The sequence below is a fragment of the Heteronotia binoei genome, chromosome 10, assembly GCF_032191835.1.
Source record: "Heteronotia binoei isolate CCM8104 ecotype False Entrance Well chromosome 10, APGP_CSIRO_Hbin_v1, whole genome shotgun sequence".
Taxonomy (NCBI): Eukaryota; Metazoa; Chordata; class Lepidosauria; order Squamata; family Gekkonidae; genus Heteronotia; species Heteronotia binoei.
Window position 1 is genome coordinate 50,310,319 of NC_083232.1, and position 26,622 is coordinate 50,336,940.

The window sequence follows — 26,622 nt, forward strand, 5'->3', positions numbered from 1 at the left end:
TACCACATGACGGGCGAGCCACCCTGCCCCTAGGTATAGCCAAAATGCATGGCTCGTACCCAGCCGGCCTAGAAAGGTTATGCCCTAGAGTTTCAGCCCCCAGCCACATGGCTAATGGGTGGCTCAATCCATGCAAGCCCAAGGCAGTCCGCTTCATCACTCAACTGGCCCGCACAGTCCAGGAATGATTTAGCGAGACCCCATGCCCCAAAACTGGGATGCTACAGGTGCTCACCGAGCTGCATAACAGAAGTTTAGGCAAAAACCCAGCCACCGCAAGGCCTTGAGGGCTTTTTTAATTTCTAAATTGGCTTTGCGGCAAGCTCTCTCAATCGCCCGTGGGTCCCATGCCCCATGCCATACCTGACATGGGATTATGGCCGACCATACGATCAAGCCTGCGGCCAACTCCTCTTGATGACTCTAAAGTCATCTTTGTCCTGCAACACAATGGCTTTTCCCTTGAGCAGGCCTAAATTATTTCCCCCCAGATGTATCACCACAACATGCGGTGGCAAAACCTGAACATCTTCGAACAATATGGGCAAAAGTCCCGACCAATGGAGACCTTGCCATCCACACCACTCAATGCTGGCCCACTTGCTGAGCCCCAGCTGTGACCCGGCTGAAGTACTCCTGGCCCTATGGGTAGCCCAGAACATGAAGCTGTGTCCGCATACAAGGACGTGTCGTCTCTCTCCATGGACCACAGCACCTGAGAAAAGAAGAAACACTGAATAACATAGCCCCCTGATAATGTGATGCCAGTTACTGCAGTGCAAGAGGGTGAACATAGCCTTTATAGGTCGAGGACGCCACCTACCAAGCTTCTGAATGGAAGGCGGGGAGTACCCCAGGGCAGCAGCTGTGGATGCTGCTCCTATACAGAAGAAATGAGTGCCAAACTTAACTCCCGACAGGCCCAGCCTATCAAGGGCCTTACACGTCATTGTCCAAAACTGATGCTTTGTCAGGGAACTGCAGTCCCCGTGACAGAACAACAGGCCGGCACAGAAACCATGAGCAGCAAGGTAGTGTGTTAAAGCCGCTACGGGACAGAGCTTAACGTCAGAACAGGAACCCAAACTAACAGTATCTCCCCGTTGCAATTGGTCGGACTTGGGACTATGAACTGTAATATATACAGATCTGCCAGCCAGGCAAATAACTTGGGCCATCAAGGCCCTCCCTGAAATGTCCCTTTTGGACTGAGCCACCAGCTCACTCACCCGAAGAGCCCCAAAGAATGCCATGAGAAAGGCAGCGTGAAAGAGCAGTGTTTCATACTCTGACATGCACACCTGGCCCCAGACCAATTGTAAACCCCTAAGAACTGCAGGGGAAATCGGTTGCCTAGCATCCTGCCTGGGCCCAGCTTCTCTAGACCAACCTTCCAACATTTTCTTAATGCGGAAGTCACCAGTATTCTCCTGGAAACCCAAGGCCTTACTGGCAAAGGCCAACGCAGACAGCTGGCCCCGAATAGATCAGACTGCTAATCCCCTGCACCTTAAAGATATACTATAGTGGAGTAATTGCTCCACTGGAAGGGGCCATCCCCTTTGGTAACCAAATTTGCTCCTAAAACTTTCAAACTGGCATACTGCCCTGTTGTATGATTTTCTGGTACTAGGAGCAATGGCGAGACTTATTGCTCTGCTGGCCTCAAACCACCAATCATCCACATCCCGGGGGACATCATTGTTGGAAGAAGAGCTGCATCTGGGGCAAGCTGGCAAAACCTCTGCATCTGTTTGGGGGAGAGAGCGTCAGCCACCCCATTAGCCACCCTGTGCACATGCCTGGTGAAAAATAAAATATTGAGCCTCAGGCAGCAAAGAGTGAAGGCCCGCACCAGCCTCATAATCCTGGGGGATTTGGAAGTGATGGAATTGACAACATGCACCAAAAGTGGACTGTGTGGTCGGCCAACTCATCCCCCCACAACCAAACAGTTACCAAGATCGGGAAAAACTCCAAGAAAGTCAAATCTCTGTTCCACCCCGCATCTACCCATTCCTGAGGCCATTCCTCCGTGCACCAATGTCCACAAAAGTAGATGCCAAACTCAAGGAACCCCGCTGTGTCTGATGTAATTTAAAGCTCAACTTCCAGCTGTAACTCAACCCTCCAAAAGAAGACACCATTAAAGGAAGTTAAAAACTCCTTCCATAGTAAAAGATCCTCCTGCATGCTACGTAAAATCCTGATTCGGTAATGTGGCTGGCATAATTCAGCCATTGCATCACACAACCTCCTCAAAAAAGGACGACCAGGAGCTACCACCTTACAAGCAAAATTTAGGTGTCCCACCAACTGCTGTAGTTCCCTCAAGGTCGCCTTTTGCTGTAGCAAAAACTGAGCAACCATTTCCTGCAGACCTAGAATTTTTTCCCTTGGGAGGTGTGAAGTTTGCTGGAATGAATCAAGTTCAACTCCTAGGAACCTCAATCCCTGGGTAGGGCCCTCTGTCTTCTCATGGGCTAGAGGAACGTCTGGCTCCTCCGACTGCGCTGCAAAGGCCGCCATCAAATGGGCACACTGGCCGGAGCCTAAGGGGCCCACAAACAGAAAGTCATCCAGGTAATGCACCACATTACTCAAACGAGCCCGGCGGTGCACAGCCCATTCTAAAAAGGAGCTAAAGTGCTCGAAGGCAGCACAAGAAATGGAGCACCCCATGGGCAGGTCCTTGTTCATGTAAAACCGCCCTTCAAAATGGAAACTCAGCAATTCAAAATCCAAAGGGTGAGCCAGTAGGAGGCGAAAGGTGGACTTTATGTCGCATTTTGACAACTCAGCCCCTACCCCACAGCACCTTACCATCTGCACCGCTTGGTCAAAAGATGTGTACCACACAGTACACAAATGTTCTGGTATGGCGTCATTCACCGATTCCCCATGAGGGTAAGATAAATAATCAATCTGAACTCTCCTGGGGCTTTTTTAGGCACAAGGCCCAACAGGGAGACCCCCAAGGTACTCACAGGGGGTGTGGGAAATGGGCCAATCTCCCTACCCTCGGCTAATTCCTTCCCAATCTTCTGATGAACTATGTGCTCCATCCCTATAACTGACTTCAGGTTATTGTCCATAAATGGCTTTCTGGGGCCCTGGAAAGGAATTCTAAAACCGAACTTAAAACCATTTAACAAATAAAGCCTATCTTCATCCTTTGGATAATCATGGAGCCATGTCTCAAGCACTGTCACCCTTATTGGGCTAGGACCCTTTTCCAAATGGTTTATCTGCACTGCCCAGGCCCTGCTTGTGCTGTCCCTACCTGAGTCTACCCCTGAAACAATTCGTGAAGAAATGAGACGCCCCGCAAAGAGGGCACTCGTGTTTGTATGGGCAGTTCTTTTTACCACACACCTCCTGGGACCCGAACTCCCAACAAAGCCGGCGGGGTTGAACCACCTGCCCCGCACTACTGCGGGCACCAGAAGCAGTGGCTGTGCGCTGCACAACATGTCCACTGTCTGACCTATCACCCAGGTTAGGTCGTGCTGGAGACATAACCTGCAGCCACAGCTGTGGCTGAATCTGATCCCATTGAAGGGCAGGGTTCAAAGCTGTCCTAATTCTGAACTCCTCATCATATTGAAGCCAGGCCGGGATGGTAAAGCTGGTGTAGCTTTTGTATATGATGTCAAAATACTGAAAAAGGGAAGTGGCCCTCCATGGCTGTGACCTGGCAATAATTCCAGCGTAAATAATGAACCCGGGCACCCAGTTCACCCACATCCTATCAGCTTTTTGCCTCTTGATTTTTCTCCTTTTCCCTATCATCCAGATCCTCTTTATTCTTTTTCTCCAGCTCCCTGTAGAGCAGAGAAAATAGGTCCATGAATTCCCCTTTCAGTATTTTATCCTTAGAGGCTGACAACAAGTGATCCCCAAGAGGTAAGGCCAGATCACCAAAAGGTAAATCCTTAGCTGGCACAGCAGAGTATGATGGACCCCAAGGATAAGAAACACCCCAGCCACCATAGGGTGCCACGGATACTCCCTGGAACTGGCTGGGCAGGCCTCCCCAAGGACCCCAAGGGCTAGCCAGGTTAAGGCCCCAAGCCCAAGGCTGGGAATTATTAAAAGCTGCAGGCTGGCTATTGATGACTGGCCCAAAGGTGGCAGACTGCCCCCATGGCCCCCAGGGACAAGCTGTGGTATTGTGCTGTGCAAACTCACCCCTACCCAACTGCCAACCCTGTGAAGCATCCATGTTGGGCACCTCCACTGGAAGAAGCGACACACCCTCCATCTTGTCCGTGGAAGACCTGCTTTCAAGGGAAGACAAGCGATTAAGGATTTCTTCCTGGAAGCGCTTCTTAGCAGCCCGCTTGTCTGCCTTGGAAGCCAGACCCGTTACATCAGCCCTCAATAAGACCAGCTGCCTACTACCCGAACCCGCCAAAGCAGCTATCCTGGCTAAAACGGACTGCTCAAAAGTGTCATCCTCCTCATAAGACAATGAAGGCAAAGGTGCTAACCGCTTAGGAATAGGCCGCTGTGGTCTCGGTGCAGGGCTTTTGCCCTTGAATTTGCCCTGTCCTTTAGGCATTATAATGCGCCCAATAAAACAATGAGAAGCCCGCCTACTGCCCTCACTGATGTGGCCACTGCCCTACTGGAAGCAGGTGAAGAATGTTAAAAGCTATCCTCGAAATGGCTGCCCCAAGCTATCCACAAAATGGCCACTCTTCTCCTCGGCAACAAGGACGAAGAATCCAACAGCTCCAATAAAATGGCCACCCTGTTAAAACCCAATGATTAGCTAAGGACTCTTTCCAAGCTGCACTGTCTGAAAGAACAGCCCCGCAAAATGGGAAGTAACAATTCACTCCCCCAGAAAATTAGAGAAACGGGGGGGGGGGGGTCCTCAGTCAGCTTAACAAAACCGCCACAGCAGACCCCGGCCCACCCAGTGGGAGCAGGCAAAGCAGGAGCAAAGGGGGGGAGGTAAGGGGCGCCAAATAACACCTGGAAAAACTGCGGCCATAAAACCACAAACCCTCAGCTCTAACGCCCCCCACAAAAGCCGCCCTGACTCAAAGGGAGTGGCACCCCAAGCCGACAAAGAAAGGAAGGGGAAGCACAAAACGCTGGCCACGAGAAAACGCCACGGCCAGCAACAAACCTCCACGTCAAAAGACACTGCCGAAGATGCTCCTGGACTCCCACTTCCTGATGCTTTTCCCGACATGGGTTGTCCTCTTGAAGACCACCGCGGCTCGGTAACAAGCAGCTGCGGCAAAACCGAGCCCCCAAGAAGGTGAGCTCCCGACACGCAAACCACCGTGGCTCAGAAAAAGTCACGGTGACTGGCAACAGGCCTCATGCAGGGAAAGAGCAAACAGCTGAGCTCTGCCTTCCCCACCCATGAGGCGAAGAATGAGAGGTGGGAGCAGAGCCAGCCGTTAGGGCGTGCCTGCTTCGCCCCACCCCCAATTATGCCCTGCCCGCTCCTCCTCCTTGCGAGGAGGCAAAACGGCCCCCAGGTGCAAGGCTGTTCAGCCTGCCTCTGGATGGGAGCTGCAGAGGTGAAAAATAGAGACTTTTAAGAACAGTTATGGGGATTATAGTACTTTTCCAGATGGGGTCCAGGAAGCAGAGGATGTGAACATGGAACTGGCTCAAACAGAGTTTAGGAGTGCAAGTCTCTAGCAAGATGAGACACACTGCGCATGCCCAGAGTGTCTCCTTAAATAATCAAAAACATATCCTGGAGGCATGGCTATGTGCGTTAGTGGTTTATACATTGATGGGATTCCCATTGTGTAGTGAGGGTGAGTTGAATGCTTCTCTGGTGCTAGACATAAAAGTGTTATTTTCTATGTTTATTCAGAGAACGGGGTCAGGAGATGGCTATTTGGTAAAAATGAGGAAGTTAATTATTTTTTGATAGACTGGAGCTGAGGAGAGGAAATATAGATAAAGTCTATCAACTAAAAGAATAGCTTTCAGGAAAGATGTGATTAGCTGGATGGAAGAGGTTCTGCAGAACCTGGAATGTGGCAGTGTTGATAGTAGAAGACATAGATCAATCCTAATACATAGGAGATGAGCTAGAGGCATGACCTTTTGTCTATGCTTGCTGTCAGACAATAGCCAGCCTCTTAAAACACTGGAAACTGGGACTGATTTCCCACTCGCCTTACGCCGCTTTCAAGCTCTTCTTCTCAGCGAGGCTTCTGTCCGATTTCACACTATCTGCCCCGGGGCTGCAACTAGCTTCGGCTTTTTCACAAGGCAAACAGAAATTGGTTTTTAGAGGTTTCTGTTTGCCGCACAAAAAAGCCAAAGCTAGTTGCAGCCCCGGGGCAGATAGTGTGAAATCCCATGGAAGCCCCACCGAGAAGAGGAGAGTGAAAGCAGCATGAGGCTAGTGGGAAATTGGTCTGGGACCTTTGGATTATAGCAATTCCTTATCCATTGTTCCACCAAGGAGGAGAGGAGACGGGAGGGGGGGAGCTGCCCAGAGAAATGTCTTTGGCACCTGTCTCTCTCTCTCTTTCTCAGGTCCAAGCAATGGTTCCTTACAGGCTCACTTTTGACACAACTCCTGGCTGCAGTAGTGGCACTGCTGTGAAGGCCTACATTCCCCCCCCACCACCAGGAGGATGAGGTGTCTATTCTCTTGGGAAAACACCACCTCAGATTGGAGGGCTGGATTTTGGAATGGTAGATTTTATAACGGACAGCTTTATTTCCAGTTTGTCTCCCTGCTTATTTAAAATGCAGTCAAATAAATGGAAAATATAATTGTTTGATATTGAATTGACCACTAAAGGGAACAACATACATATACATGCAGAACAAAGGGGGGGCAAAGAAACAGGAACTTAGCAGTGAATAAGAATGCAGGAAAGCCCTATACATAACTAGCCTGAAAGCAAATTTAAGATGCCTTCCTCTTTTACTTGACAGGACACATAGGAAAACTTTGTCTTCCTTTCAGGCCAGATAGGATTGAGTTTGAGTCCCCACACTGCCATGGAATCTTGCTGGGTGACCTTGGGTCAGTAATAATATCAGCCTAACCCACCTCATAGAGTTGTGGAAAGGATAAACGGAGGAGACAAAAATGCTGTTAAGTCACTTTGGGTTCCCACTGGGGAGAAAGATGGGATTAGGGTTGCCTTCTCCAAGTTGGGAAATTTCTGGAGATTGGTGGGTGGAGTCTGAGGGGCAAGGTTGCCAATTCCACATTCGGAGCAGGGGATCCCCCGGTTTGGAGGCCCTCCCTCCACTTCAAGGTTATCAAAAAGTGAGGGAGGGTTGAATGTCTGCCGGGCACTCCATTATACCCTATGGAAACTGGTTCCATAGGGTATAATGGAGAATTGATCCATGGGTATCTAGGGCTCTGAGGGGCCTTTTGTTTTGAGCTAGAGGCACCAGATTTTCAACATAGCATCTAGTGCCTCTCCTCAAAAACATTCCCAAGTTTCAAAAAGATTGAACCAGGGGGTCTAATTCTGTGAGCCTCAAAAGAAGGTGCCCCCATCCTTCACTATTTCCAACAAAGGGAAGGCATTTAAAATGTTTGCAGTCCCTTTAAATGTGATGGTCAGAACTCCCTTCAGAGTTCAATCATGCTTGCCGCAAACTGGCTCCACCCCCAAAGTCCCTAGATATATCCTGAGTTGGACCTGGTAACCCTACTGAGGAGGGTGGGGTTTGGGAAGGGGAGAGACCTCGGTGGGGTGTAATTCCATACAATCTACCCTCCAAAGCAGCCATTTTCTCCAGGGGAACTCATCTCTGTCATCTGGGGATAAATTGTAATTCCAGGAGATCTCCAGGCACATTATAGTATGCCCTGATGTCCTTCTTTACTTGCTCTTGGAAAATTGTTGTTGTTTATTAAAGTTATGGATCGCCCAAACCCTGTTATTGTATGGCTCTGGGCAATTTACAACAATCACAATAAAACATATTTAAAATACATTTCAAAAATATTTAAATATTTAAAAATGCATGGCACGTAATAATTTTCTCCTATTTGCTGGTTACTGGCTACTTCACAGGCCGGGGGAAAAGGGGAGAGGGGAAACGAGAATGACGCAAACAGGCAGGGTGCCTGCTTAAGATGAGACCATTGCTGTCCTCAGCCTGGTGGGCCATCTCTGCCTTACAGGCTCTGTGGAATTCCATAATGCCTCATTTCATACTCATTTCAAATAAAATCTAATTTCATACTTAACTTAGCCCTTTATGGATACCTTATAAAAGTCTTATGAATGTTTGAGTTGTTTAAGCTGTTATTTCAAAATTTACTTCCCTTCCCCAAAGTCTTGAAATTAAGGGATGATGGCCACATCTTATCGCTAGCATACATAGCATGTAAATTCATGTACACGGATGTCAGAGCACCACATAGCACAATCTGCCATTTCACACCGCATACTATTTTGAATTGTTGATGGATAACATATTGTAGGGGGAAATATGCTTTTCCAATAGCTCTTTAACTAAAAGAACAAATACCGTCTCTGCTTTTAAATTAGCACAGGGCATGCTATGACAGAATAAATGAAAACAGCAGGTAGAACACAGCTTTCAGCAATGTGCAATCTTATGCAGTGATCTTGGGTGTGAGAACATCCCTATTTTCATCTGTGAAATATTGGAGGTTCTGTACATACCATATGTTCTGTAAGATATCTTAAAATCTGTTTTCATTTATTTAGGGCATGTTCAACTCTTTTGCATTCCACGGAACTATTATTAGCGGCAGCAATGCAAAGACAAAGCAAAGCTTTGAGTAAATAATCACATGCACTGGGGATCCAATCCTCTTGAAGACAGTAAGGCAAAGACAATTTGTGACAATCCAACAGGTTTTTCTTTTGAAGACCCATTCAGAGAACAATTAGGCCCTCATGAGTTGTAAGCCATCCCCTCAACCAAGAGAAGAGAACAGAGAAAAAGTGATGAATAAAAAGAGACAGACCAAATTTGGAATGGCATATGAAAGATCTTGAGAAAAATTCCAAATGCACTGCCTGAGAAGACACATCAGACCTCACCCACCGGCCAGCTGTCTGTATCCCACCCCACATGATTAAACTCTTTTTAAAAGGCAGAAAGAAGAACAGGAACTACAAGGCACTGATAATGTATGGCTAATAATATACAGCCAAACAGGCAAGATTAATAAAAATCCAATTAAAAATGAGGGAAAAAACCTGAAGTGGGGAATGTCTTCCCACAATCACACAAGAAAAGTGCCTGCAAGTAGAAAGTTAGTGCACAGTCCCCACCTTATATTCAATAGTGGCATCCTGCATGGACTGTCTCCTGAGATTTTTCTAAATGTTGAATAGCCTTTTACGTATGTGGGACTTCTGACAACCTTCACACTCAGAAGGACAATTTTTTTAAAAAAATGTCTCTACACTTATATATGTCTCCACACTTAATATTATTTTTAACATGAGTGACTGGAGAAGCTCCCTCTGCTTGTCAGAGTCCATGTGAGTTCCAGAAAGGGGTGTTAGACTTGAACCAGAAAGCAACTGTTAATCATCTCCTTGGCAAGAAATTAAATCCCTGTCTTTGGTTGCTTGTCTAATCTTCAAAGCATTATCCTCTTTTCCATTGTAGACATAATTTCTCCACCTTTTAAAAGAACATACCAGTGCCTCTATTACCTTTAGGCCATACATGCCATAAAACAGATTTGCTTGCTGGAATATACCCAACACAACTACTTGCCACTGGTGAATATAAGAGCAAAGAAAACAGGGCAGTAAACTCACCATACAATATCAGGAAAACCATTAAAAAGAGCTGGAAATACATCAAGATAGATGGCCTCTTTGTAGTTTTAGCCCAAAACTTAATTCCTGTTTCTAAATATTTTCCCTAGTGGGAAATAACGGCTTGAAAATAATCCCAGATGTATTCATTTGTATAACATTGTGCTGCTTGCAATATATAAGCATGAAAATATTGTTGGCATTTTCAGTTCTGGTCTTGTATTTTTTAAATGTCAAGTGTTTGAAAAACAGCATCATTTTTCCTTAAAAGCTGCTCATTTACCTGGAATGTTGGCCAGCAGGCCTACATTACTGCCTTGGTTTAAGTTTTCTGAAGATTGAAAAATTGCTGAAAGGTAAAAGGGAGGAGGGAAGCAGGCAATTGTTATGGATCAAGCTAAATGCTAGCACAAGATTCATCTGAAGACTGGAATCCTAGCCCACTGGTATGGAAGTAAATTCACTGAAATGAATTATCTCAAGTCAAGGAATCTCAGATTAAATTCAGTTCAAAGCTTAAAGCAAGTAAAAGTGTTTACCAAAAGTGTTCAAAAGCTGACTTTTATGTGGTTCCCACCATTTTTACTGGATCAACTCAAAACCTTTTCCACTTTTTAACAAATGTATTCCTGAATGTATCTTTTTTTTTACAAAAATAATCATGAACGAAGTTGGATGCAATAAAGACTCCAGTAGGAGATGGAGAAATGGGGGGCAGGGGGGAGAGCCTGGAACTTACTGAGATAGGGTACAGTAGTCATCCGTGCTTGATGACACAAGTTATGACATGACCTGGAAGTGCTGTCATCACTCTAGAGGGTAATGTTCTAGCTCTTGACCAGGCCCTATGGAAACCATTGTTTTGGGGTGAGTCCTAGAATGTCCTCTCCTCAGTGCATTTCTGGGTTGTAACAGAAATTGTAGCATCATGCCGTGGGTAGTGGAAGATCTCCTACAGAAGTGTACATATGGTAAACCTATCCAGAAGGGTAGCACTGTTGCAAGAAGCATGTGGCACCTTAAAAACTAACACACTTATTGTGGCATGAACAATTAACTAGAACTTGCCTAGCCAAATGTGTGAAGTCTGGACAGCTGTGAATAACTGCTCAATCTGCTGATGACGTAGGCTCTAGTTAGCACTACCAGATATGGTTGACAAGTCTGACTCGAAAAATATCTGGGGACTTTGGGGGTTGAGCCAGGAGCCAGGATGTGACCACTTTTGTGATGTCATATCCTGTGATGTCACTTCCGGATCAGTGGCCAACTAATGTCACTTCCCAACGTCTCCCACCCAGTGCTATATCAGGGAAACATGGAACTCATAAAGCTAATTTCACCCCCATGATGCTATAAACTGCTAGGGCTCTTCCTTCTTCACAGTTTGGAGCCCTTGAGTGAGGTGAGTAAATAGAATCAAATAAATGTTTTCCCTCTAATTAGCCCCTCCCCAAAAAAACTCACCCAGGACTTCTTAGTTTTAAAATTGTCAGAGCTTTTTAAAATGTGGAGCATCAAGGAGTTGTCTTCAGAATATTGTTGGAGGCACAGAGAGGCTAATCCCCCACTACCAGCAGCAGCCATTTTTCAACCTTCAATTGAAACTGTGTCATTCAGCAGCATTCAGCATTCCATGCCTCTTGGAGGACACTGAGAATACTCAGCACATTGTTTGTAAAAATCTGATTTTAATACATTTTCACATATACTGGAAAATCTGAGTGTGTGTAAACCCCTGCGTTATCTTCAGGTGGGTAGCCATGTTAGCTGTAGTAGAACAACAAAATTTGTGACTAGCACAATTTTCCTACCATATATGCTGTTGTCCTGGGTTCACTGTCCTATTAATACAAACAGCAGTGGACAGTGGATTATTGAGAATTAGGCCAACTTTATTTAACAAAAAACCACAACAACCCTAAAATGTATTTTAAAAACAGGAAGCTGTCTTCCTTTGGTGCCCTGTTTTTCACTTGCATCATATAAACCCATTGAGGATTTGAAAATCTCCTGCTGAATGCTTTTCGCAGTTCAGCCTTTTCCATGACTCATTATGTATGCTATACATTGTGGTCTTATCACAGACCCATTATAACTCACTGTAATGAGCAAGCTTATCCATTTCTTCTCAGCTACATATTTGAAGTACTTTTTTTCTTTCCTGGGAATGCCTTGCATAAAGATAACATCCTTTATCAAACATTTCCCTTTAAAAACTAGGAGTAATTTGTAGCTTCTGGAACCAGCAATGTGCATTGGATGAATACTCAGGAGGTGGCTGCAGAAGACCTACAGAAATGTGAGATGTAGTTATACCCTATTGAGACACACCCATGGATATGAGATTCTTACGAATGGGGCCATCAGGTGTCAACAAATGTCAACAGTGTTGTCTGAGACACAGTACAGCAGTCAGCTTTCCATGCAAATAATCACTTGTGTGATTAAGAGCCAGTGTAGTAGTTAAAGTGTTGGACAAGCATCTGGGAAATTCAGGTTCAAATTCCCACTTATGATTCAGAAGCTTGCTTGGTGACCTTGGGCCAGTCACACTCTCAGCCTAACCTACCTCACACAGAAGATGAGAATGATGTAAGCTGCTTTGGGTCCCCATGGAAAGAAAGGCAGGATATAAAGTAAATAAGTAAATAAGATTGTTGTTCACATATGACCAAGGTGCTATGGGAACTGGAACTGTTCTTCTATTTCTGTAATTCGAAAAATGCACTGACCATTATCTAGCCATACTGTATTACTCACTTTGACTTCCATTGACTCTTTACAGCCCTAGTCATCATTTAAAATTAATTTCCACTTGTGTTAATATAATCAGTACTACCTTTTCCCTCTGGTTTCAGCTTTTTAAGAGGCCAAGGTTAGAGATAGTTGCGGAACAACTGAGAAGTGGGACTGCTCCTGTGCTTCTGTAATTAGAATAATTTCAGTGCGTTTGGACAAGAGTAACTCCCCATAGGACTGCCCAGTCAATCAACTATTGGTTTTTATATTTTCGTTGAGAGGTTACATTTTTCTTTATTCAGGAGGTACAGCCTGATAGAAGTTCCATGCAATGTCATTTTACTTATTTAAAGCTACCTAATATTGTAGACATTTATTTACTTATCTCATTTATTTATTTACTTACCTTGGGAAGAAGCCCTATGATCAGAGCTTGCAAAATATTCTCTCCCTGCTCCCCCCCCCCTCCCAACACCTAGCCTGATGAAGAATTCTGGAGAACTTGAAACCATGTCAACACTTTATATTGTTTTCTTTGTGGTACAAGGTGACTTTTGGTTTTGGATGTTGCTTTGGGCCATGGTAGTTACATGTCAACTCAAACTCAAATAGTTCCTCTATTGCAGACACTAGCAGAGCTTCACTGATTGGAATTGAGGCCACCTCAAAAGAGCCATTTAGTGCAATCCTAAGAAAAGTTACACCCTTCTACTGACATTGAAAACAGTAGGCTCAGAAGGGTATAACTGTTTAGGAATACACTGATGCACTCATAACAGTACACTTCAAGGCTAGCCTTCTCCTCAATTGTTATAGATAATTAACATGAGGAACAAAATAGTAGATAATCTGCTCTGTGTTTGAAAATATCTGGAGACTTTGGGGGTAGACTCAGGAGAAGGTGGGGTTTGGGGAGGGACAGGGCCTCAGCATGGTACAATGCCACAGAGTCCACCTTCAAAGCAGCCATTTTCTGCAGGGGAGCTTATCTCTGCCTGCTGGAGATCAGTTGTAAAAACAGGAGATCTCCAGGCCCCACCTGGAGGCTGGCAACTCTAGTAGAGAAGCTACTACATTATTGAGATAGACTAGGCTTTTTTCTTAAGAAATGTACTAAAAGATTCATGCTACTAAAATAGGCTTCCCAATCCCCAGGTCCCAGCGGGGAACCCCCGTTTTTACAGGCTTCTCCCCGCCCCCAGCCAGCTGGCCGGCGGGGGAAGCCCCGCCCCCCACAATCACCATGTAGTTTTAGAGCTCCTGCAGGTCCGTTTTTAAAATATGTGCCTTTAACGCTGAGTAGGAAGCAGGAAACAGGAAGGGCTTCGGAGAACGGCCCCTCCCTTTGTTTTGCTTTCGTTTTCAGAGCAAGTAAAGTTCTGCAGAAACAAGACCCAGCAAGTATTTGTGTGTGAGAAAGAGGGAGGGGGCAGGGGATTCCCTGGTTTGGAGGCCCTCCCCCCGCTTTAGAAAGCATGGGGGGGAGGGAAATGTCTACTAGGCACTATATTATTCCCTATGGAGAACGATTCCCATAGGGAATAATGGGGAATTAATCTGTGGGTATTGGGGGCTCTGGGGGGGCTATGTTTTGAGGTAGAGGCACCAAATTTTTAGTATAGCATCTAGCACCTCTCCCCAAAATACCATCCAAGTTTCAAAATGATTGGACCAGGGGGTCCAATTCTATGAGTTCCAAAAGATGGTGCCCCTATCCTTCATTATTTCCTATGGAAGAAAGGCATTTAAAAAGGTGTGCTGTCCCTTTAAACATGATGGCCAGAAATCCCTTGGAGTTCAATTATGCTTGTCACACCCTTGTTCCTGGCTCCACCCCCAAAGTCACCAGATATTTCTTGAATTGGACTTGGCAACCCTATACTACAATCTCATGACTACTCTCTTGTTAAGTCTTCTTCTGTCAGAGGAAAACTTTAAACTAGAAGACTGAGCAGGAGAAAGCCATTGACTCCAGATGTCTGTGATTGGGAGGTATATATCATGTTTGATACTCCTTTCTATAACAAGAACTCATGACAACTATGACTCCTATGCTTTGACCTCAGAGGTAAGCAAGCAGGGTTTTTTTTTTCTTATCAGAGTTCTAACTTCAGTTTACAAATATAAGATGTCCTTATCTCCTCTTCCCCAGCTGTAGCACATTATTTAAGACTGATATTCTTACTTTTATTCAATTAAATGTGCTCTTACTTGGGTGGACAGTTCAAAACTAACTTTAAAAACAGGAGATGGGGTCCCTGTGATGAATACCAAAGAGAAAATGTTAACTTGCAAAAAGTAGTGTATTTTAAGACCTCTTGTTATGAAGGCTGCTACTTGTTTATACCACATAACTATAGCAATGTAATTTCAACACCATACAAAACAAAGGGAATTTCAGCCTTTGGCATGAATATACATTATGCAGCCCATTTAATTTTTGTAACATTGTCAGTGTGTAGAACCAGTAAGCTGGTCAGAAGTAGGAGGTACTCCTGAAAAATAATAACTTGTCATCTGAAACAAACAGCTATTTCATAAATGCTGCCTCTCTTGTTCAGCTCAGTTGTTTGGGCAGCGAGCAGATTTATGCTCACTCGTGGAGCCAATTGGACCCAGAGTGGCTTCAAGAGGCTCTGCGGGATCCGATGCCCCCTGGTGGGTGGTCGTTAGATGAGCTAGTAGAGGACTGGTATTCCCAGTTCTCTGCAGCCATTGACAACATTGCCCCCCCCCCCCCAGCGCCCTCTTTGTCGCCGTACTAAATCAGCTCCATGGTATACCCTGGAGCTGAAGAGGATGAAGCGGCAACTTAGACGGCTAGAGCAAGTGTGGCGGAGGTCTCATGACGAAGAGTCTAGAACTTCCTATAGAGTGTTTATGAAGACCTATGAGAGGCAGTGAAGTCTGCTAAGAAGGAATTCTTTGCGGCCTCCATTGTGTCAGCGAATTTGCGCCCAGCCCAATTATCTAGGATAATTCGTTCATTAACTACAGTGCTGACAGGCAATCTAAAAGCTAGGGATTTGGATATAGGATGTGAGGCTTTTGTGATTTATTTTGCAGACAAGATCTTGACTCTCTGCCAGGCTCTTCCAGCCACAGTTGATACAGTACGGGAACTGAAAGCCCATTGTCCATCCTCTGGACCCATGTTGGACCACTTCAGCCATCTTACTCAGGAAAATGTGGACAGGATCTTGGCTGCAGTGAAGCTGACCACTCGCCTGTTGGACCCCTGTCCATCCTGGCTTTTTAAAGCAGGTGGTGAGGGTATCCAAGGTCCTTTAGCTGACATTGTTAACTTGTCTCTGGAAACAGGGACTTTTCCAGCTAAACTTAAAGAGGCAGTGGTTCATCCGCTTTTTTAAAAGCCATCTTTGGACCCAATGGTCCTGGCCAATTACTGCCCAGTGTCAAATCTACCATTCCTGGGTAAGGTAATTGAGAAAGCGGTGGCAGAGCAGTTCCAAGCTTTCCTGGAGGATATCTCTACCCTCGATCCCTTCCAGTCCAGCTTTCACTCTGGCCGTAGAATGGAGACTGCTTTGGTTGCCCTCACTGATGACCTTAGAAGACATCTGGATCAAGGTGGATCAGCGCTGCTGTTATTATTAGACCTTTTGGCAGCATTTGACACGGTCGATTACGATCTAATGACCCACCGCCTTGCCGATATACTAGTTCAGGGAGAAGTCTTACAGTGGTTCTCCTCCTTTCTCCGTGATAGGGGACAAAGGGTGGCAATTGGCGAGCAGATCTCCCTGCGGCACTCACTTGAATGTGGTGTGCCGCAGGGAGCTATTCTCTCACCAATGATGTTTAACATCTATATGCGCCCCCTTGCCCAGATTGCCTGAGGTTTCAGGCTGGGTTGTCATCAGTATGTAGATGACATACCATCTGTTGATGGACGGCCATGCAGACACTGCCCCGGAACTTTTGACCAGGGCGCTAGAAGCTGTGGCTGGACAGTTGCAGTTAAGCCGACTGAAGCTTAATCCAGCAAAGATGGAGGTCCTGTACCTGAGCCGAGAGAGGCTAATATCAGACATCTGTCTCCCCACCCTGGATGGTGCTCCTCTTGTGCCATCCCAGAAGGTGAGGAGTCTGGGTGTGACACTGGATGTCTCCCATTCCATGGAGGCCCAGGTCACAGCAGTTGTGCGATCTGCATTTCATCATCTTTGGCAGGTCAAACAGCTAGCATCCTATCTGACCCTCCATGACTTTGCTACAGTGATCCATGTGATGGTCACTTCCAGATTGGACTAGTGTAACTCACTTTACGCAGGCTTGCCCCTGAGGCTAATCCGGAAACTCCAACTGGTGCAAAATGCGGCTGCATGGCTAGTAACTGGACTGCCGTTATGGGCAGGCAGTTGGTCAATGCTGTGCACATTGCACTGGTTACCAATTGAGTACCGAATCTGCTTTAAAGTTTTAATACTGACCTTTAAAACCTTACGTGGCCTGGGACTGACATACTTGCGGGACCGCCTCTCCCCATACAAGCCCCAAAGACTGTTATGATCAGCCAACCAATATCTTCTGGCTATCCCCAGCCCAAGGGACATCTGACTTGCGTCGACCAGGGCTTTTTCGGCCCTGGCCTGGTGGAATCAGCTCCCTGTGGAGATCCGGGCCCATTTTGTAGGTCCTGCAAATCGGAGCTGTTTCGCCAGGCCTTTGGTTGAGGTAGGTGGACGTCCCTTCATTCTACTGCTTATACCATCTATTACGCTCCCCCACAATGGGCTATAAAATTACAACGAGCCGGAATATTTGTTTTATCTGAAATATGCGCATGCCTGCCTGTGTATATTCTTTGTAACTTTGTTTTATTGGTATATTATTGAGTCATTACTGTATTTTAATTGTTTTATTATGACTGTGATCCGTCCTGAGCCCGCATGGGGAAGAGTGGAATATAAATTGACCAAATAAATAAATGAAATCCTTTAATTAAAAAAAGAAAGGCCTCAATTAACCCACACTTTATTTTCCCTGCTGTATGCATCACCTGTAGAAAGGATAGTTCAATGGGAAATGTGATACATAGTTTTCATTCAAGAATTACAAGCTTAACCGAAGTTATATGGGAAACTAACTTTGCTTAAATTTATAGTTCAGTTCTACCACTCAGCTTACAAGTTAACTTTTATAGGGGAAGAGTAATAAATTAAAACTTGGTGGAAGCATAACTATGGCCTTCAAGCTGGTTGTACAGTTAAGTTTAACACATTAAAAAGAGTATAATACAAAATTGTTAATAAAATTAGCACAGCGCTGACATGTAAAACCCATTTTATAATTGGTGGGCCCCTTTCAATGGCCTGTTGACAATGCTGAATTTCAGAAACCTACTTTGGTAACAACATTGTAAATGTGGAAAGCTCATAAATGGATAGAACAGAAATTCATTTGCTCTTTGATTTTTTTGTATGTATGTGTGTGTGTCCTTAAAGTGAAAACTGTAAAATTACCACATCATAAAAGCCAGGGGACCAAATGCTAATTGCCTATTTATAAAAAAAGCTCTTTTCTACAATCATGTAAGTGTGAGGCATAACTGTCTTAGATTTTATGAAGCTGCGATTTACATTTTCAGCCTGTCTGCTCTCTCTCTTAACCTTATTTTGTTTTGGTTTTTTAAAAGGACTTTGTTTTATTAATCTGCTTCAGTATTCACTGGACATTAAATCTACAAAGCACCCTACCAGGTTTTAATTGTGACAGAAAAGCCAATAATAATTGGGCCTCCCACCAACCACGAAGGCCGGCCCACCCTGACTGCTGGGCACAAATACTGGTTTCTAAAGAGCAAATACCCTGTCGCGATAGTCACTTTGTCAGCTGCCTGGAGGGAAGTTGTCAAGTCTGGGATCCTGCTGCTTTATTCCTATAACTCTGTTTTAGAAACACCTCACAAGTGGAATTGTGGTTGCCTCATCCAGAAAATGTGGAAAGGATTAATGTGGCATGTAAAACAAATCACTCCTGAGCTCAGCTGAGAAAGTGGGTATTAAAAGCACTCCAGTCAAAAGGGCTTTAGTAAAAGGGTCGTGGTGATATACAGTCAGCACATGTTGGGCTGGTAAAGCTGCAGGGTGTTTGGAAATGGTAATGGTCCATGGGTGTAAATTCTTTCAAGACCTCTTAAAGGCACATATGTTTTTTGAGCATGTTCCCCAAACAAGGACCTGTTATGGGTTAGAGTCACTGATGCTTTTTTAAACTCTTGATTGCTTTGTGGTATTCCAAGGCCACTTACTATTCTTCCAATGTTGCTGATAATTGTAGGGAAATGGTTCTTAAAAAATAATAACTAGACATTTACAAATTTGCAATTCCTAATTAGCAATGAGTCTTGAAAATGGAACAGGTTGCCATCTTCCAAAAAAGCTGTCTCATTTTGTTTGTATCATTTATTTTCGGATGTTTATTTTTCTATACATTCATATGGTATAATTCTAGCTTAAAGGAATCCTTGAGGTAATCAGTAAAAAAGGGTCAAAACATTCACTACTGTGACAAACCTGCCAAAATATCAGGTCAACATCAAAACAGGAGCTCTGAATAAATAAAACCAAATATGTCAGCCACTCATCCCAAAAGCTCTTTGGACAAAGAGCTTTTCCAGTTTTTCTAAGAACAGATTACATGTGGCACAGGGGTTCAGTGACTGAAACTCCAGATATATTATTTATACATTATGAAAAATAACTGCGGGGGGGGGCGCTGTTTACTGGGGGTGGGGGATCAGTGCTGGGGAAGGGAGAGGTTAAGGGAGAGAAAGGAGAGTATGACATTTCATACTAGAGGTTAAAGCAGCCTAGGGGGGCATTTATAATTAGAGAAATTGTGCAGAAGGAACAGTTAAAATCCTCTGCCAGTTCCACACCATAATACATATTACAACCCTACCCTTATTCAAGCTAAACAATCAGAAGTTCCAGTAACAGAGCTCCACCTGCAGTTTGGTCTTAAAAACTATCAGATCCCAGCCGACCATCCTTCGGAGTGGATCCATTGAGCGGACAATGTAATAGAAAAGCCTTTGCATCTGTACCTTTCCACAGGAAGGTAGAAAAGAGATACTACTGTTCTCATCCAGAAACCCATATGTAAACCACAAATCAGGAGTAGGAGTAAGGAATAGATGAAGCCTGCTCAAATATTCTTTAGAGAAACAGTCATCAGCTGACAGCTGGCCTACATAACTGTCACTGCTGTGCCTAGGGTACACTTGCTCCCCCTTCCCTTCCAAGGTGTCTTTGACACAGTGATGCTATCTCATTGAGTATCTCTCAATTGCTGCTGCAGTTCCCTCTGAAAAAGAGTGGCAGCAGAGATTACACACAGTGTCTCTTATTGCAGTTTTCCTCATCTATTAAGTGCTTCTTTCTTTACATAGAAAATGGAAGCCAAAATGTGGCATATCATTTATATGAAAGGCAAAAGTAATTCAGGTACACAGCAGGGGGAAGCACTGGATCATCAAAGGTGGTTTCAGAAACAGCAAAGAAAGCACAAGGAGATCCCTGAAGAAAAGCAGATAGACAACCAAGGAATGTGAAAGCTTTTTTATATTTATTTATTTATTTATTACGTCTGTGACTTGCCCATCCCGAAATACATGGGGCTTTGGGCGATATCCAAAAAATTAAACACATTAACATTAAATATGATTAAAACAATTATTAAAACAATCCTTTTTACATTATGAATAATCTCAGATGCCATTCTTAATTTATATTTAAATCTGTTCTTGACCATACTGCTGTCTCATGATGGGCAGGATAAGTAGGAGGCCAAAGTGAGAAGACAGAAGAAAATTAAGAGAAGAGGGTGCCAGCCATGATGGAAACTGTTGTTGTCCTCAACCAATTTTTTTTTTTTAAATCCATTGTGGTTCAGTTCCAGAAACAAAGAAGAAAGAAAGGTAAAAAAATTTCTCCCTCCATTCCTGGGTCATAGTAACTATAATTTGTCACAACACCAAAATTATTCACAAAACATAAACCATAGCTTGAATCCAAACTATGGAACAGTTTCCAGATAAACTATGCTTTGTGATCTGTTGTTTACAGGGTTCCTTTTGTAGAAAAAGCCCAGCAGGAACGCATTTGCATATCAGGCCATACTCCCTGATGCCAAGCCAGCCAGAATTGCGTTCCTGGGCGTTCCTGCTAAAAAAAAAAAAAAAAAAAGCCCTGGTTGTTTGCTTCTATTGATTGTCAAGGCAAACTATATGTAGCAGGAACCAGGGGTGGAATTGAAGTATGTGAGAGGAAAAGGGAGCGGGAGATGAGAGGAGGAGGCACAGCTCTGACCTCTGAATGAGGCTGGCATGTTCAAGAAAACACCTCATGTGGACAGTTTCCCCAGCTGTAAAATGGGAAAAGTGGATACCTATGTCATAGGAATGTTGTTAGAAATGTAATTGATATAAGGATCATACTGGCCAATAATAACTCTTTATAGATTATGATTCTACAGAGTTCAGCTCCCAACCTTTGTCCATATCCTGCTGAGAGACATACAACCCTAGCACCCATCTTTTTGTGGACTGAGCTGATTTTCATTGTTATTACAATATTAAAGTTCTTATTAACATTATGCTGTTATTAATATGTACTTTGATGAGTAAAACAAAGCAATTAAATTAAATGTTCAGGTGAAAATACAAAAAATGCAGGGCGGCTGCCTGGACTCCACTTGCAGCTAATCATCCAATTTTGAACACTTGCTTCTCTGAATTGAGCTCACATTACAATGGCTTTTTGGCTGTATGTGCCAGATGTTTTTTTAAAAAGCTTGTGAGGAACCTTGTTTTATTTCAAAGTGGGAAATGGCTGAAATGGAAATGGAGAACAATGCTGCATCTGGTTGTTAGATTTTATTTGCCATTGCATTATGCAACTTAGCAATAACATTTCCTTCCACTGTCCCTGCATACACACCAGTAAATCTGTGGTTTCTTTCAAAACATCGCAGTTTTAGCTGGACCCCATTCTGGAGTCTTGAAATCAATTAAAATTAGAATGTTGGCTTTGATGGTGGGCAGAAAAGGATAACGGCAGTAAAATTTGATTGTCTGCCTTTGACCTACGTTTTGACAGGACAATACAGCCTATGCTTGTGAAAAACATACAGTACTACTGAATACTCACAAGGAGACCACATGAAGCACTCAGCTTTCCAGGATGTACTGGTATAGGTCAACTTAAGAAAGAATTCATAGAAATGTGAGCAAAAACTGCAACTTCAGTACTGCTGAAAACCAGGAGGAAAAAAAAAAAACACCGAACCACCAAGCAAACTCCTTTGAATAAATGTATTTCAAAAATATAGTCAGGAATTGCCCTTATTTTTGTTAATCCTATAAATCACCATGACTGTTAAGCAGAAAGGTCATGGCTGTACGATCAAAAACCTACTTAGCTGAGTTAAAACAATCGTGCAGGATCCTGTGTGAAAAGTTGAATATTTTGGTTTCTTCTTTAAGTTCTGGTTCATTGCCTCAGGCTCTGCCTCCAACTGTAACCATGACTGAAAATATTGTTTCGCCCGTTTCAGCAATGACACCATTTGTTACCTTTGCTTTACTGCAGTGCTGGTAAAGGCCAAGATCAATCGTCCCTCCCCCCCCCCCAACATATCCACCATGCGGAGAGGTTGCAGCTCAAATGCCAAAGAGAGATACAGTTGAAATGATGTCACTCTTTGGCGTCTTCATAAAATAAAAGTCATAAACATAATTGCTGTGTGTCAGCATTCAACCATCTAACCTTTCCCACCCTCCAAGAAGTTAAAACAGATAAATAAGTTTGTAATAGATAACCTAAGGCTGAGTAAATAATGAACGTAATTTAATAGACAGTGGGGGGAAAATCAATATTGAACATTTATTTAGGTTAGGTTATAGGACTGTCAACTCTAGCCTGGGCATTCCTGGAAATTTGGGAGCAGTGTCTGGGAATGAATTTGGGGAGAGAAGTGAACTCAGCAGGGATGCAATGCCAGAGAATCCACCCTCTAAGGCTGCCATTTTCTCCAGGGGAACTGATCTCTGGAGATCAATTGTAATTGTGGGATAATTTCAAGCTCCGCTTGGAGGCTGACAACCCTATTTGAATGTAAGGCTGCCACCACCGGAGGAAAAGCAACCTTACATGGAGGCACTGTAAAGCTGTAGTAGAGGGAAAGAGAGCTAAAAAGTCAAGCTGTTAACAGCCAGTAACACCCAGCATGGGCCATTGATGTCATGGACTCCACCCATTACTGCTGGCCCACTCACAGTTGAGCCTCTACTGCCACCTCACTAGTTAGGATTTTCTCTCCTGTTGCCACTAGTCATGGTGATCCCTTGCTTACCAAGGCACCCCCCTTACCGGCCCCAGCAGGAAATACACTGACTTGCATTTTAAGTAGCATTTCTTTCAACATGACACATTCAAGGAATTATGCACAGAATTCCACCCATAGATTTAAACTGTCCTATTTCCCCCCACAGAATATGAAACCTGGTACAAGAAAAGGACTAAAGATCACGCTTGGATTTGTGCAATGTAGAGGGAATTATTAAAAGGAGTAAAAAGGGAGACCTAAAAAATGAAAAGAGGAAACCAGGAAATGAAGGAAATATGGACAAAAATTTGCCACTTCATTGTTTATGAATGAACCCAGGGATTGCAGTAAAAGAATGACAGGAGAAAGTTCAGGAATTTCATATAAAAGTAAATACGGAACTGACCGATCATGTGTTTCTAAAGGAAAAATTGTATCCTGTTTCTAACCCTCCAAAACACCCCTCTGAAGTATCTCTGATTTAGCTGACAAATATTACCACTGATAAGGCAATTTAAAATGGAAATGGCTATCATTGATTACTTTCACTTAAAACAAGTTTTGAAATATAGTGTTTTTGTGAAGAGAGCCTTGTGGTGCAGAGTGGTAAAGCTGCAGTACTGCAGTCGGAGCCCTCTGCTCATAACCTGAGTTCGATCCCAGCGAAAGCTGGTTCAGGTAGCCGGCTCCAGGTTGACTCAGCCTTCCATCTTTCTGAGGCTGGTAAAATGAGTACCCAGCCTGCTGGGAGGGGGGGGGAGTGTAGATGACTGGGGAAGGCAATGGCAAACCACCCCGTAAAAAGTCCGCCGTAAAAATGTTGTGAAAACAACATCACCCCACAGTCAAAAACGATTGGTGCTTGCACAGGGGACTACTTTTACCTTTTTAATGTAATATTATGCTCTGCTGATAAAATTATGAAAGCAAGGTCACCTCCTCACAGAGCTTCTGCTCTAATTTGGTGACAAACCCTGAAGTGTGCAATTGGAGGCGGGGGGGAGGTGAGAATCCGGAAAATGTTGCCCTTGTTTTGACTACTTTCTAAGTTTCTCCCTACTATGGTGATATAACAAGAAAATGAAATGAAACCAAAAATGGCTATATGCTTGTGGTAGACTACTGTACATGTCGTTGTTACGGCAGAACTCACTATCCTTTTTAGCCATTTCAATTCTTATCAAAGAAGGTTCCTCCTGATCACTGACAGTGGATGGGGGGTCCATAAGGTTGTTAGCTACAGTTTGGGAAACTCCTGGAGGTTTGGAGTGAAGGCTGGAGAGGTCAGGGACCTCAGTGAGGTACAATACCATAGAGTCCACTCTCCAAAGCATCCATTTTCTCCAGGGGAACTGATCTTTGTTGTCTGGAGGTGAGCTATAATTCTGAGTGATCCCCAGGTCCCACCTGGAGGCTGGCATCCCTAGAAGAGCAGAGCAAAAAGTGTTTGTGTGAAGGCTTGGGTCCAGTCCTTGGCATCTCCAGTTAAAAGATCTCTGGTAGATGGGCCAGAAGAGACCATTTCCACTCATGATATGCTACATCAGGGGTCCCCCACCCCCAGGCCATGGACTAGTACTGGTCTGTGGCCTGTTAGTAACTGGGCCATGAGTTGTATAATTATTTCATTATATATTACAATATAATAATAATAATAATAATAATAATAATAATAATAATAATAATAATAATAATAATAATAATAATAATAATAATGATGATGATGATGATGATGATGATGATGATGATGATGATGATGATAAAAAAATTGATTTATATCCTGCCCCCCACTCCAAATCTCAGAGTGGCTCACAGTCTCCTTTATCTTCTTACCCCACAACAGACACACCCTGTGAGGTAGGTGGGACTGAGAGAGCTCTCCCAGAAACTGGCCTTTCAAGGACAGCTCTGTAAGAGTTATGGCTGACCCAAGGCCATTCCAGCAGCTGCAAGTGGAGGGAGTGGGGAATCAAACCCAGTTCTCCCAGATAAGAGTCTGCATACTTAACCACTACAGCAAAATAAAGTGCACAATTATATCATCCCAAAACCATCGCCCCCCGCCCCCCACCGGTCCATGGAAAAATTGTCTTCCACAAAACCAGTTCCTGGTGCCAAAAAGGCTAGGGACCACTGTGCGACATAATGCAAGAAAACACGATTGGTGCTCATAGGATACTGAAATACAAATCAAGGAGAAACCCTTGAAACTATTTCTTTTAAGAGCATTATTAAAGATGAAGGAGCAGCAGAAAGATCTCACTAATCATTCCCCAAACCCTTCCAAATTGTTAATCCTTCTCAGCTCATATTGAAATTACATATCATCATAATGCTTGCAGAGCCTGCATGGAAGACTAAATATTAAGATTCAATCTATATTAGAAACTGAGACTGAAGCAGGTTTATAGCCTGCAGGCAAGTTGTGAATCCCATAAAGCATTGTTAAGGGCACCTGGTTAGTGTTCTGTACACCTGCTTAATGTCCCCCCCCCCTTCCTCAAAGTCACAAACGTCAAATGTCTTAGCAACGTAATGGGGTTTGAATGACAGCCATGCTCTCGAACAGCAGTTATGTTTTTTCACTACTAAATTGGATCATAAATGATGAAAAAGAGGTCAAAAAGGAAGTATGGAGGCAAACAAATTTGAAAGGGGAAACTGCTAATAGCCATAAACTGTGCACAATCAAAGGGCCGACAAGTCATTGTGGATTACCTGTACCATGAATTACTGATCACACTGCATTATGATATGGAATTTTCTGGCTCCTTTCATCTGCAATACCACACTTTCTAATGGCTCCCAGATTAAATGCAGAGTATTCCAGAAGAATTTTAGAAAAAAAGCCCCCATAGCTTTGAATTGTCATGCTTTTTATTCATTGTGTCTTTTTAATGCTCAGAACAGACCACTTATAGCTTTGATAATTGGGAATACAAGTACAGTTCTTACTAACACATCTGAGATAGTACTAAAACAATGTGTTATATCTGCATACAAGTCAAACCAAGTTAAGCATGTATAGAGGGAATCCTTGAGGATTTCAGATGGCTTTGAATTTATCCTGAGTGAAACAAATATTGATTTTAAGCAGCCTGTTTTCAACTTTTAGGGTTGGATTCAACCAGCTTTTCAACTGGCAAAACAGAAAATACAAAATTTGACCACTAAAAAGGCTATGTTGAGGATCAGAGGACTTGTATGTGTTGGATACTTAGCAGAGTGCATAAAGCACAGTAGAAATAGAGCAGTCTCAGATACGTGTGTGTTTAGCTTTTAATAAAAACATTACTGAAAGAAAATGGGGGCAGGGTTACATGGGGAAAAAAATAATAACAGATGAACTCATCTTTCTAGTCCTAATTCCATCTTGTTTGCTAACAGAGAGTGTGTGCTCAGTGAGGAAAAAAAGGAGAGGAGGTTTCCACTGAAAGCTCCACCCCTGGTGTACATGCCAAAAGACATCTACTATCTTCCATTATAGATTCAGGTGGGATTGCTGTGGTTGTCTGAAGCAGAAGAACAAAGTTTGAGTCCAGTGTCACCTTTAAGATCAACAAGGTTTTATTCAGAGTATAAGCTTTTGTGTGTAAGTACACTTTGTCAGATACATTTAAAGAGTTTCCTCAAGACTTACTTACAGGGGGTGGGGGATTTGCTGTCAGGAAGCAAACTTCCATCTAAGCTGCAGAGTTTGGTGAGCAAAAATTCTACTTTGTGAACTACTGGCATTAAAGCTCTGAGCTACTGGCATTAA